Below are 13,706 nucleotides of genomic sequence, written 5' to 3'. Positions count from 1 at the left end.
CAGGATGGTCCAGGGCCTGTTGTTGTAAGGACCGGCTCTCCTCCCGTCCTGTTGTTGTCATGTGTTGGGGTTGATCGATCTGTGACCTTTCAGGAACCCGCTTCCTGATTTGATCTATGTGTCATCTGACCTGACGGTCCCCCTCCACCCCTACAATGTAGGACAAGGGCCCAGTTCTGTCAACCACCACCCCCAGAATCCATGCATGTCCCGGCCCATAGTTCTGTGCCCAAACCAGGTCATTGGTGAGAAGTTCTCTAGAGGGCTTGGGTTGCTTAGTCTCCGCAGCCACTCTGTTGGGGTGTAGCCTGTCCAATTTGGTGATGAGGCGCCGGCCCCAATGAAGTTCTGCTGGGCTCTTCCCTGTGGCTGTGCAAGGTGTGGTGTGTTGTGCTAACAGGAATTGTGCCAACCTTTGATGCCAGTCGCCACTGATGATGTGCCTCAATGCATCCTTGGTCGTTCGTACCATGCGTTCTGCTAATCCGTTGGTCGACAGGTGGAAGGGCGCAGCTGTGACATGCCTAATCAAGTTGGCCCTGGTGAATGCCTGGAATTCAGCAGAGGTGAATTGAGGCCCATTGTCTGAGACCAATATGTCAGGGAGGCCATGTGTGGCAAAGAGCCCGCTGAGCACTTGGATAGTTTTGGCCGTAGTCATGCTATTGACCGGTATCACCTCTAGCCATTTGGAATGGCTGTCTACCACCACTAGGAACAGCTGTCCTTGGAACAGACCAGTGTAATCAATGTGGACTCTGGACCAGAGTGTGTGTGTAGCCTCCCATTTGTGTACAGGTGCATGGGGCATCTCTGGTCTGGACCTTTGGCAGTCATAGCAACTATTAACCTGTTCCTCATGGCCTTATCTAGACCTGGCCACCACAGGTAGCTCCTAGCTAACGCTTTCATCCTGACTATTCCTGGGTGTCCTTCGTGTAGTGACTTTATGACTTTGTTTCTCAGTGTCTCGGGAATAAAAGGCAACCCTTGTGAGTAGACAGTTCGTGTCTTCTATTGAAGTAAGCCTGGAATTCCAGGCCTGGACTCTTTTTTTGCCACCCTGTGACTACCCAAGACTGAACTCTGGTCAGGATTGTGTCTGCTGTTGTTTCAGCAGCTATGTCTTTTGCCTGTAAGGGGCACTCGGGTAGGTCCTGGATGGTCAGTATTTGGGCTGCAGGCGCTGGATCAGGTTCTGAATTTGCTAAGGGTAACCTGCTTAACCCGTCTGTGTGGCCCATCTCTTTACCTGGTTTGTGAACCAGTTTGTAAGTGTATGCAGATAGGAATATGGACCATCTGAGCATCCTAGGCGACAGAATTTGAGGAGTTTGTTTGTCTGTTGTGAACAACCCCAATAAAGGCTTATGATCTATGAATATGGTGAAATCCCTGCCACAGAGGTAGTCATGGAAGTTTTTGACCCCGGCCACTATAGCCAGGGCTTCTTTGTCAATCTGGGCGTAATTCCTTTCTGCCCCTGACAACGTGCGGGAGTAGTATGCAATGGGCATCTGTTCCCCATTCTCCTCTAAGTGGCTCAGTACTGCGCCCACTCCATAGGGAAATGCATCGCAAGCAATGCAAATGGGCTTTGACTCTATGAAGTGGGTGACAGAGGAATTACTAGATAGTAGTTCCTTTAGGTTTTTAAAACTCTTGTCATGGACCTTGGTCCAGTTCCATGCAGCTTGCTTGTCTAGGAGCCTGTGCAGAGGCTCAGCTATGGCTGCTTTGTGTGGGAGGAATGAATGGTAAAAATTCAGGAGCCCCAGGAATGCTTGCAGTTCCCCCTTGTTTTGGGGGGTAGGGGCCATTTTGATTGTCCTTACCTTGGATTCTGCAGGGTGGATTCCCTTAGCATCAATCCTGAACCCTAGGAATTCTGTGGATGCCACCCCAATGCTGCACTTGTCTTTTTTGAGTTTGAGCCCTGCAGAGCAGAACCTACTTAAAACAGCCTGCAGTCTCTCAGCCAATACCTCCTCAGAGCTTCCAGTGATGAGGACATCATCAAAGTAAGGGCACACTCCCGGAATGCCCTTCAGAGTCTTCTCCATCACCTCCTGAAAAATTCCTGGAGCTACAGAGACACCGAACTGCAAACGGTTAACTCTGAAAGCTCCTCTGTGCGTTACTATGGTTTGGGTGTCTGCCATCTCCCTGGTAACCGGGAGCTGCTGGTACACCTGCGCGAGATCCAGCTTTGCAAAGATGGAGCTGCCCTGGAGAGAGGAGAGGACGTGGCTGACCGTCGGGACCAGGTAAGCGTGCGGATTAAGGGCCCGGTTCTAAATTTAGACTCTTGGCAAGCAGAATGTACAGGTAATCCTGAATTTATGACCCCAGATTGAGCCTAAAATTTCTGCTGCTAAGCAAGACAGTTGTTAAGTGAATTTTACTCCATTTTATGACCTTTCCTGCCACAATTGCTAAGTGAATTACAGCAGTTGTTAAGGTAGTTACAAGGTTGTTAAGTGAATCTGGCTTCCCCATTGACTTTGCTTGCTGGTATGTCACAAAAAGTGATCATATGTGAACCCCAGACACCGCAACTGTCAGAAATATGAGTCAGTTACCAAGCATTTTGAATTTTAATCATGGGACCACAGGAATGCTGCAATGGTGGTAAGTGTGAAAAATGGTCATAACTCACTTTTTCAGTGCGGTTGTAATTTTCAAAAGTCACTAAATGAACTGTTGCAAGTTGAGGACTTATTGTATTTATAACAGTTGCAGGGTGCTGAGGCATGTGACATTCCTAGCTGGCTTCATACAAGCAAAGTCAATGGAAGAAGCCAGATTCACTTAATGACCATGTGATTAACAAATGCAGTGATTTGTATAACAATCATGGCAAAAAAGTGACTCACTTAACAACTGTCTTGCTTAGCAACAGAAAGTCTGCTCGAAGCTGAGAATTACCTGTACCCAGCAAAGTGAGGGAACAGGCAGAACAACTGGGAGACAACAGTCTAGAACCTGATTAAGAAAACCTTCCCCACGCTGCTTTTGAGACATGTTCATGGGTGGCTAAGACATGTGCTTGAAATACCCCTCCTTTCAATATGCATTATGACACATTTAAAAGAGGTGGGGCTTCAATCATTTGTTGGTGACCACCCTCTTGAATTTTTGATTGCTTGCTTCCTTTTCAATGTTAGGCTTCTGAAACTGCTATTCCCAGTGCTTTTTTTGTAAAAGAAAAAGGTGCCGGAACTCATACATGTCATACAACCCACCTTGCCTACCCTACAAGGTTCCATCCAAAAAAGGTGCCGGAACTCCGTTCTGAGCGTTCTATGAGAAAAAAAGCCCTGGCTATTCCTTTAAAAAGTTACCGTAATTGACTCTTTCGAACTGAGTTTGACTCCTGGTCCATGAAATGTTCTGGGCAGCCAATATGTAATGGTTTCTCTTTGATTTCTTTAGGGATTTTTTGGGAGGGTGTGTGTCTTCCCAGTCCAGTAACTCCGAGTAACTTCCCATTAAATCAGGTCTAACTCTGCTTTAGTTATTGAGAACAGCTAAGCTCTCAGTTCTGCCACTTAGCCAGGCATTTCTTAAGGTATTTCACTTAACAAATATCTTTGTTAGGAACAGAGGTTTGTGGCTGATTGTAAATCGAGAACTACCCTGTAGTTTCAAGGAAGAGTCTTAGGGTTTCCCCTCCCTATTACAGCATGTGAGATAGGTAGATACTACTGCAAAAAGGTAATCCTGAAAGTATCCTCATCCCATGCTATTCAGGGCTTCTAAGTGATGGCTAGCATCATGAGTTGCATTCAGAAGCCTATGCAAGTAGTCCTCAACTTACAACCACAAATGGGACAAGAATTTCTATTGCCAAGCAAGGTGGTTAAGTGAGCCCAACATAAATTTGCGGCTTCTTCAGCACAATTGTTAAGCAAATCATTGCAAATGTGAATCATGCAAATGTTAAGCAGATCTAGCTTCCCCCACTGACTTTGCTTGTGGGAAGCCTGCTGGGAAAGTCACAAATGGCAATCATGGACACTGCAACTGTGAACCAGTTGCTAAGAGCCTGAGGTTTGATCATGTGAATCTAGCTTCTGCTCTTGACTTTATTAGGCACCGGTTGGGAAGGTTGCAAATGTCAATCATAGTACCTCAGGAGATTGCAAGAGTCATAAATACATGCCAGTTGCAAAGCACCCAAATTTTAATCATGTGACCGTGAGATACTGTAACAGTTGTGTGAGGACGAGTTATAAGTTGCTTCTTTCAGTGCCATTGTAACTTTGAAGAGATACTAAATGAATGGTTGTAAATAAAGAACTACTACAGTTTGCAGAGTAGGGGAATTATATGATTGTAACAAGGATTGCCCATAAATATCTACACTGTACCCAAAGTTGGTTGGGAGCCACTCAACATTGGTTGGAAGATAGTGGCTATATAAATGTTTTAAACAAATAAATAAACAAATTCTGGATCAGTTGTATCTTCCAGATATCTTCAAGGGAGGCTCCATGTAGACTGCATTGAAATAATCCATCCAGAAAATGATTAAGGCATGAATGATTTTTAGCAGAACTTCATCATCCAAGAACAATCATAATTGGTGCACAAGATAAAGTTGTGCAAAGGTCCCATTGACTACAGTTGCTTCCTGCTCTTCAAACAAAAGCTTATAAGTTCATGAGAACCTGCAAATTGTTCCCTGAATTTGAGGCAATAAAGCAATCCTGTTCAGAATCAAAGATGAAATGTCTTCAGTTCCAGGACCTATGGAATCCAAAACCCATAATCACTTGGATTTATTAAGGTTATGCTGAAATCTGGTGAGGTTTGGCTATGAGATATATACCATGACAGCTATGAAGACCACTAGTGAATAGCCTGGGTGGGGGAAAAGCAGAAAAACAAGGAGATGTCAGAGTAGAGTAATCTGGTAAATAATTATTATTATTTTCCATAATAGTCACTCTCACAAGTTAGGGGGGTCAGTTCAACTTAGTCTGCTAGTTCGCCTTTTCTATTAAACCCCAAGCCCAAACAAATCCTTGCAAATAATAACCATTGGACAGATTGAGCTGCAACCGCTAGTCTTCAAAATAGCTGGAGATATAGGTTCATGTGTGTTTGCTTGTGTGTAGTTCAAAGCTGCTAGGAACAGGGATGATTTGACTGCTGGGAAGGTGGGTGAGATCTGGGAGAAGGAGGAGGAAGGGACAGCTAATCCAGACTTGGGACTTGTTCATGATGCCATAGTAAGGCCAAGGAATCTGGCAACCATTCAAGGTATGGAGTGATTAGTTATATAATTCAAGAAAGCAGCTGCCAAGGTCTCCTTCCGACAACTCAGCGAGGAAGACAGTGTGACCTGGCATGCTCAAAGCCAACATTTTTAGTACTATTAATAGTTTTTAAGAGGAACGGGGCAGACTCAAGGCAAAAAAGAGATATTGTCCATTTAGGAATTTTCACCTAAAGTGACTCTATTCTTTTCTTTTCTTTTTTCTAATTTTTTAATTAATTTTCTATTATTACATTTGATTAGTGCTTAATAAATATCATGTTGTCTGGGTTAATTTGCTTAATAATACAACTTACATTCTTAGTCTCTACCCCTTTTTTCCAACCATTGATAAAATAAATTCCATGTTTGAAAATATTCTGTATCTTCTTTCTCTTTGATCCTCAATGTAAGTCTGTCCATTCCAGCACAGTCCAATATCTTCTTGATTATTTCTTCATCTAGTGGTATTTTTTCATACATGGGAGAGTTTTCATCCAGAGAACTCAACATTAAGAAAAAGTGTCAACATTTCAGGAAAGTCCACATAGGTAAGGGGAAAGTTCTTTTTGACAATCTTCACAAATCCTATGGAAACTTTCCATTTTTATTAAAATTTTGAAGTTGTTTGCCTGAGAACAGACCATTTTTGCTATGCAAAAGTATTTTGCTTTATTTTAAACATGCAATGCAATCTTTGTAAGGATTTGAGATGTGAAAGGCAGGCACACAAGAGAATTCTTTTACTATTGGTTGTATTCTCACTACACCAGAGTGACCAACCTTTCTGGGGACTGGGATGGAGACTCCTTTACGTGTGCGAGTAAGGGCCGCACGTGCACAAACAGGGCCGTGATTTCACATGCAATGCAAATGGGGCCATGAGCACCCATGCAATGCTTGGGGGATGCTAGTGCCTGTGTGATGCCACAATGCTAATGTGAGTGGGGTTACTGCACTTATGATGATAGTGCTGGCATGACACCGTGACGCTAGCATGAGTGGGGGGGTGCACTCATGGTGATGCTAGCACCCACCTGATGCTTATGGCATTGCTAGCGCCCGTGTGACGCTGTGACGCTAGCGCGAGTGGGGAGAGTGCAAGAGCACACATGTGCATGCACTGGCCAGCCACTGATGCAGACCAGTGGCTAACAGCCTACAGCCCGGTAGTGGGCTGTGGACATAAATCACATTTATAGCTTAAAATAATAACTCGATTAAATACAGTGCAGTGAATTTAATTACTATGGTTTTTAAGCCAGGGCTGGGGCTGTTGCAAGAAGATAGATATTGAGTGGCTTAGTCTACTAATATTTACAAAGCTCTGTCATTTCTGATTAAAAATGGTGGGGGCTTTGGTTTATACAATGGATTCTTTTAAAATGGTCAGAATTTGTGAACCTAGATCTTTAGCTTGGCAGAGACAGGGAAACTAAGTTACTTATTCAACTATTTTCTGTGTCAGACTTTGTGCATTAATTTCATAATGAAGGATGCCCACTCCCTCAGGTAAGCACCCACCTGCAATTCAGACAAGTATATTTTTGGAACACTGGAGAGATGGACCCTTCACATGTCACTGGGCCCATCATCCACCCATACATGCTCTCATCATGGCCATTTGGCTATTAGTTGTAACAAAGAACCATATATCTCAATATCAACATACACAGTGCTGATAGCGTGAATCTTTATCAATATTGACCCTTGTCATCAACCATCCCCCCTTCTTGCACCAAAAATTCCTGTGTTTGAAAGGGGATTCAATGTTTTCTTTCACTCCTCTTTAAATGGGCTTTCACTTTAAAAATAGAAGAGGACTTGGCAAGGGATCATCACATGTGATGTGCTGGAGAAACAAACAGGGTGTGTGGTATTTGGATGCCAGGATAAGTCAGGGCGGCGGGGGAGTGGCAGCTTGCAACCACAACAGAAAACAGAATGCAGAAAGATTAACCCGCCTCCTGCCCCAATGCACATCCTTATAAGCAATAACATTTTGTGGTTATTTTTAAAAAACCCATCTGTGCCTAGCTGAACCAGTTCCTGACATCAGCACAGGTCTTCCAACGTGACCAGAGGTATGGTGAGCAAAGAAAGCACGGGGTTTCAGCAGAAAACCACCCCACCACATCTCTTTAACTCATCCCTGTGCTCCATTCTCCTGTATCCAAAGGAGGAGAAAAAGGCTTTAAATAATCAGGGTGGGTGGAAACCAGACCATCTAAAGGAAGATTATACACTTGGAAATGTTGTTGATATGTTAGTGTGCATGTGTCTTTCTACTGAACAATTCCATATAGGGCCACAATTCAGGATCAGTTTCAATTTACTGAACAATAGGTTTTGAATTCAGAGCTTCTTTCTATAGTAGATAGAAGCCCTGAACTGACCCAGGCTAGCTTTACAATCAGTGGTGGAACCAAGTAAGGTAGACTTGGAAGTTGAAAAAACTTTCTGGAGGAGGTTGAAACCTTTTAGTATGGTGGTTAAGAAAGCTATACGTATGTGTCCATTTATACACAAGCAACTGAGCTTGACGTAAGAGAGTATTCTTACTTAGTTATTTTTATCCACGAAAAGATAAAAAGCCTTTAATGACAGGAGCAGACTGGTGTCTTGAACAAGAAAAGACTGTGAGATTATGGAATTCTCCAAACCTAGCCTTCCTTGCAACACATTGAATACAAAATATGTAATAAAAGAGGTACAACATTAATACATGGGATACCTTTTTGTCCGTACAGTTTCAAGGTACAATTTCATAAGCTCCAGCATTGTCCATTAGCCAGGGACAGTTGTTAGCTTCTACATTTGGAAAAAAAGAATGAGAGTGGATTGCTGAGGCAAGCAGCAAAAAGCAAAGGCTTTCTAATAACTACAGCAAAAAAATTAAACAAAAACAAAACTATGGGACGTTCCATGCACAGCACATCACTAAGTAATGGGATTAACAATGGTTGCAGTGCTGATGGTTTCAAAGAAGACTGGCCAAATTCATCAAGGTTAAGACTGTCCATAGTTATTACAATACTTAAGTAAGATGCACTTTTATTTCCTCTGAATAGCAGTTTCTGATAATACAGACAAGAGGAGCACTATTGCATCCATATGTTTCTTGTGTACTTTCCACTAGCATCCTGGAAATAAAACACAGATTGTCAATAAAAAGAGTAAATCTCTTTTTATGCTCTATGTGCTCAGCACATCTGAATACTGATGCCATTAATCCAGCAAGTTTCCTGTTGTACTGAGAGCTTCTCACTCTCTCCGTGCTGCTTCCCTTTGCAGACTTTCCAGGTAATTCCTGCCTGGATAACCAACTGATCCCTTCCACATATTTAACATATTAGCAGAGGGAATGTTTGGGTTTCTAAAAGTTATACTGCTTGAACTTTTAACATCTTGGCATGAATGCATATGCACATTGCTAAGTGTATGTAATCGTCCAACTTTGCAGACAGAATCACATTTCACGAAGCAAGTGCAAGCTTTAATCCCAGCTGCGTTGTAGCACTGATGTCTGGGTGGGGCACAAGTGTGAGGGTTAACAAGTGTAAAGATATCTCGCTTTTCTCACATCTGCTGATCCTTTTTTTTCTATAATCCTGTGCTGAAAAAAATGGGTTGGAATATTGCAGGTATAGAAGCACATTGTGGCATAAATGTATGTAGTAGTTTTGCTTCCAAGTATCATAATGCATACTACTGAAGGCTTCATTATGCCACAACTGTGATGTTTATTCTTAATCTTTTAAGTAAGATAACAAGAGAATAAGGCTATTGTAATGTATTGGGCTTTGTCTTGCTAAGGGAATATCACGTGGGTTAATTGCTGGAAGGTTGCTCAAGCAGGGAAGCTAGCTAACGGCTCCCAGCTCCTCAGACAACCCGTCTCCAGCGCCACCATTGGCTGCCTCTAGGGCGGCAATAGGTTGCTTTAAACCTATTGGCCACCGCCTAGAGGCCAGGGTATAAATTGCTGCATTCACAGCCCTGTTTCTCAGTTCAGTTCCTGCAACCAATAAACAATGATCTTGCTGAACTTACTCGCCTCGTCTCGTCAATCACGCAACAAACCCAGTATCTAACACTGGTGACGAGGATGGGAGCCTGCTCCTCCAACTGAGCTGAAGAGTCACTAGGGGAGAGGCCAAACACGCCTGGCGGGAAAAGCAATTTTCCCCCCCCTACGGTCGGCCTAGCACATCCACGCTAGTGATCACACGCCCAGAGGACCAGTCCCTGGGCCACGAAGGAGCAGGATGCGAAGACAATGAGCCCCAGCCATGAAGACCAGCAGAAATGGCCAAGGTCAGAAAGCTGGAAGAATTTGACATAGCTCACTCGGAAAGATGGTCTTTGTATCTATCCAGGGTTGAGAACTATCTACGTGCAAATCAAGTTGCCAAGGACAGCCTGAAGGCCGCTACGCTCCTGTGTGTGTGCGGCCCAGCCACGTTTGACATCGCAGAGAACTTGTTCGCGCCGCCATTGGACTCCGTAACGATCACAGACTTGAAAAAGAGGCTCGGAGACCACTTCCAGCCCAAGCTGTCGGTAATCATATGGCGTCATGCATTCGAACAGAGAGTTCAGCAACCAGGAGAAACAGCTTCTGAATTCATCGCAACCTTGAGGCAGGCCACATGCCTGTGCCAGTTCTCCGATGTCGAGGAGAGGCTACAAAACCGGCTTGTCTGCAGTCTCTAAAATCGAGAGTTACAGCAAAAACTCTTTGCCAAAGAGACTCTGTCGTTCCCAGATGCGCTGAAAGAAATCATGGTGGACAAAGCCGCCGGCAGGGCTGTATGAGCCATGCAGCATGCCAAAACAGCACAGCACGAGGAAGCCATCCACCACAAGGACTCTGAACATGCAGAAGACCCCAAAGACGACACAGAAGTCGACAAGCTATAAAGACACAACGACCAACAGCGTCACAGTGACAAGCAACAAGGGGCAACATACAAGGCAGATCCCTTTCTTATTTATTTATTTATTAAATTTTTATACCGCCCTTCTCCTGAAGGACTCAGGGCGGTGTACAGGGCAATAAATATCAAAATGTAAATACAAAAGTTAAAAAAGAGATTTAAAAGAATTAAATAATTATGCCCAAGAATACAATACTAAAAATGTGTTAAGAACTTATTTAAATCCAACCCCAAACCCATCAGACCAGGCCAGATTGTTCAAATAGATAAATTTTTAAATCACGCCGGAAGGAGCGCAGGTCGGGGGCCATCCGGAGCTCAACCGGAAGGCGGTTCCACCAGTCTGGCACGCCCACAGAGAACGCCCTCCCCCTGGGGGCCACCAATCGACATTCTTTGATCGGAGGCACCCTGAGGAGGCCCTCTCTGTGGGAGCGCACTGGACGGAGGGAAGTTGATGCCGGCAGCAGGTGCTGCCATAGGTAATCCGGACCCATGCCATGTAGGGCTTTGTAGGTCATAACCAGCACCTTGAATCTTATGTGCCCAGGGTGTGGTGGCCGCCACCAATGCATAGACTGTAGGTTCCGACAGCCATGTGCCGGGCCTGTGGAAAGACTGGCCACATCGCGTCCATCTGCACAGGTCACCATATGGACCGGCCATCAAATCGCCAGAAGGACATTCTGACTAGGAGAGGTACCGGGGCCCTGGGACAGTATAGCGTAGGGTTTTGCTCCAGCTACAGAAGCATTTGTCGTATGGGAGTTTGCTGCCCTATTAAGCCAAAGTTTAGACTTCAGGTGGAGCTGCAAGCGGTCCCCTGCAAGATGGAGTTGGACACAGGCTCCACCGTATCCATTATTTCACTTGAGACATTTAATTTTGTCTGTAATCGCAGTAAGAGATGGGCCAAGCTGAGGCCATCTGACATTATACTAACTGATTTCCAGAATGCCAGAGTCGCAGTCAAGGGTGAGGCCACACTAGCCGTTAAATTTAAGGGGTTTTCTGGGCACCTGGACATTGTCATAGTAGGGGGTCAGCGAATGAGCCTGATTGGGCTTGATTGGTTTGATGCACTAGGCATCCAAGTAACCGGAATCGACCAGACACAAGTCGTGAGCCTAGTGACAGTTTGCGAGGAATTTGCAGATGTGTTTGACTCAGCTCTGGGGATGCACTCGGGCCCGCCAATAACATTTAAACTACTGTAGTGCCAGTCAGGATTAAACCTCGTAGAGTGCCATTTGCTCTTAAACACAAGATAGACACTGAGTTAGATAAACTTGTAGAACAGGGAGTACTTCAGCCAGTAGATGGGGGTGAATGGGAGACCCCAATCGTAACACCACTAAAGGCCAACAGGGAGGTCAGAATCTGTGCCGATTACAAATGTACAATTAATCGTGCACTCAAACAGCATGCATACCCGGTACCAGTAGTAAGCCACATCCTGGCGTCCTTGCAAGGTGGTACAATTTTTGCAAAATTAGATTTGGCTCAGACCTACCAACAGCTTCCTTTTGATGAGGCCACAGCCATGGCACAGACAATTGTATCCCACAGGGGGGGCATTTAAAGAAAAACGGCTGCAATTCGGGGTCAGCGTAGCATTTTTCAGGGCATTATGAAATGGACGCCCAAGGGTATTCTGGGGGTTTGCCCCTATTTTGATGACATGCTCATCGCCGATGAGTCCACTGAGGTGCTAGCAAGGAGGCTCAGAGCTGTCCTTCAAAGGCTGCGTGAAGCAGGCCTCAAGCTTAAAAAGAATAAGTGTAGTATTGGAGTCCCTTCAACTGAGTTCCTGGGTTTCCGTATAGATGCTGATGGCATCCACCCTGCTGAGTCTAAAGTAAAAGCCATTCAGATGGCACCCAGCCCCCAAACAAAAGGAAAGCTGCAGGCATTCCTAGGCCTCCTAAATTTTTACCATGCATTCCTTCCTAACAAGGCCGCAGTGGCAGAGCCGTTACACCAGCTCCTGGACAAAAATACTGTATGGAAGTGGACTAGTGTTCACGAAAGTAGCTTTCAGGAATTGAAAGATGTTCTGTCTGTCAGTTCCACGATCACTCACTTTAAGGAATCGATGCTGGTATGCCTTATATGTGATGCATCCCCATATGGGGTGGGGGCTGTCCTAAGTCACTTAGAGAGCAATGGAACTCAAGTTCCAATTGCTTTTTATTTGAGGACACTGTCCTCCACCGAGCGTAATTAGACACAAATCGATAAAGAGGCACTGGCTATAGTAGCTGGAATAAAAAAATTCCATGACTACTTATACAGCAGGGACTTCACGGTCTTCACAGATCATAAACCGCTATTGGGTTTATTCACTACACACAGACAGACACCCCACATCTTATCCCCTAGAATGCTAAGATGGTCCATTTTTTTTATCGGTTTACAACTTTAAGCTAATTCACAAACCCGGCAAGAATATGGACCATGCAGATGGCTTGAGCAGGCTTCCACTGCCTCAAATAGAGCCAGATCCTGCCCCAGCAGCCCGTGTTTTGTCCATTCAGGATTTGCTGGAGTTTCTCCTCCATGCGGGGGACATAGCCGCAGAAACGGCAGCAGACAAGACTCTAAGCAGAGTGCTATCTTGGGTCCACATGGGGTGGCTAGAGAAAAGCCCAGGTCCTGAGTTTCAGAGCTATTTCACAAGGAGACATGAGCTCTCAGCTCATAAGTGTTGTATTCTTTGGGGGAACAGGGTCATTGTTCCCACCTCATTAAGGGACAGGGTATTGCAGTCACTTCAAGAAAGTCATCCAGGTATTGTTCGCATGAAAGCTTTGGCACAAAGCTATTTATGGTGGCCAGGATTAGATAAAGCCATTGAGGCCCAGGTGCATGGGTGTTATACATTTCACCCATCTAGTAATGGTCAAGCCGAACAAATGGTGTGCACCACGAAAGAATCATTGAAATGCATAGTGACTGGATACTGGCACCACAGACTGGCTGACTTTTTGCTCTGCCAACACTCCACACCGTGCACAGCAACGGGCAAAAGCCCAGCAGAGCTGCGCTGGGGGAGCGCACGAAACTGGACAGGTTGCACCCAGACCGGGTGGCAGCTGAGGCCTTTCACCCAAAACCCTCTAGGGGGCTGCAAGTGGGCGATGGGGTGTGGGCCAGGAACTATGGGCATGGGAACTTGTGTGTGCCAGGGAAAATCACCAAAACGTTGGGCCCTCTCTCATACAAACTGGGCCTAGAGGGTGGGCGAGTCATCCGTTGCCATATCAATCAGCTTAGAAAGCGTTATCCAGAACAGCCACAAAGCGAGGACTTCGTCCCTGGTCCCATCCACAGACCACAAACAGGTAGCCAGGCCAATCAGTCCATAGGCTCTGAGGTCCCAAGCAGTCAGAGCAATGGGGAGGTGGCCATAGGGGGGCAAAGCCCAGGAGTACAACATGGGGCCCCTGACAGAGAAAGCCAACCAGAACAGTACAGCCACTGTGCTAACTCTGCAGAGTGTT

At 45.2% G+C, this 13,706-nt stretch overlaps 1 protein-coding gene across 2 annotated transcripts in view; it reads left to right on the top strand.

Moving 5' to 3' along the window:
- MIEN1 (migration and invasion enhancer 1) overlaps positions 1–13,706 on the top strand; it is a 443,636-nt gene that overhangs the window by 141,807 nt on the left and 288,123 nt on the right. The gene's annotated exons all lie outside the window — the stretch shown is intronic.

This window comes from Vipera berus (assembly GCF_964194415.1).
Source record: "Vipera berus genome assembly, chromosome: Z".
Classification (NCBI taxonomy): Eukaryota; Metazoa; Chordata; class Lepidosauria; order Squamata; family Viperidae; genus Vipera; species Vipera berus.
The sequence above is the reverse complement of the archived record's forward strand: the minus strand, read 5'-3'. Positions and strand labels throughout refer to the sequence as shown.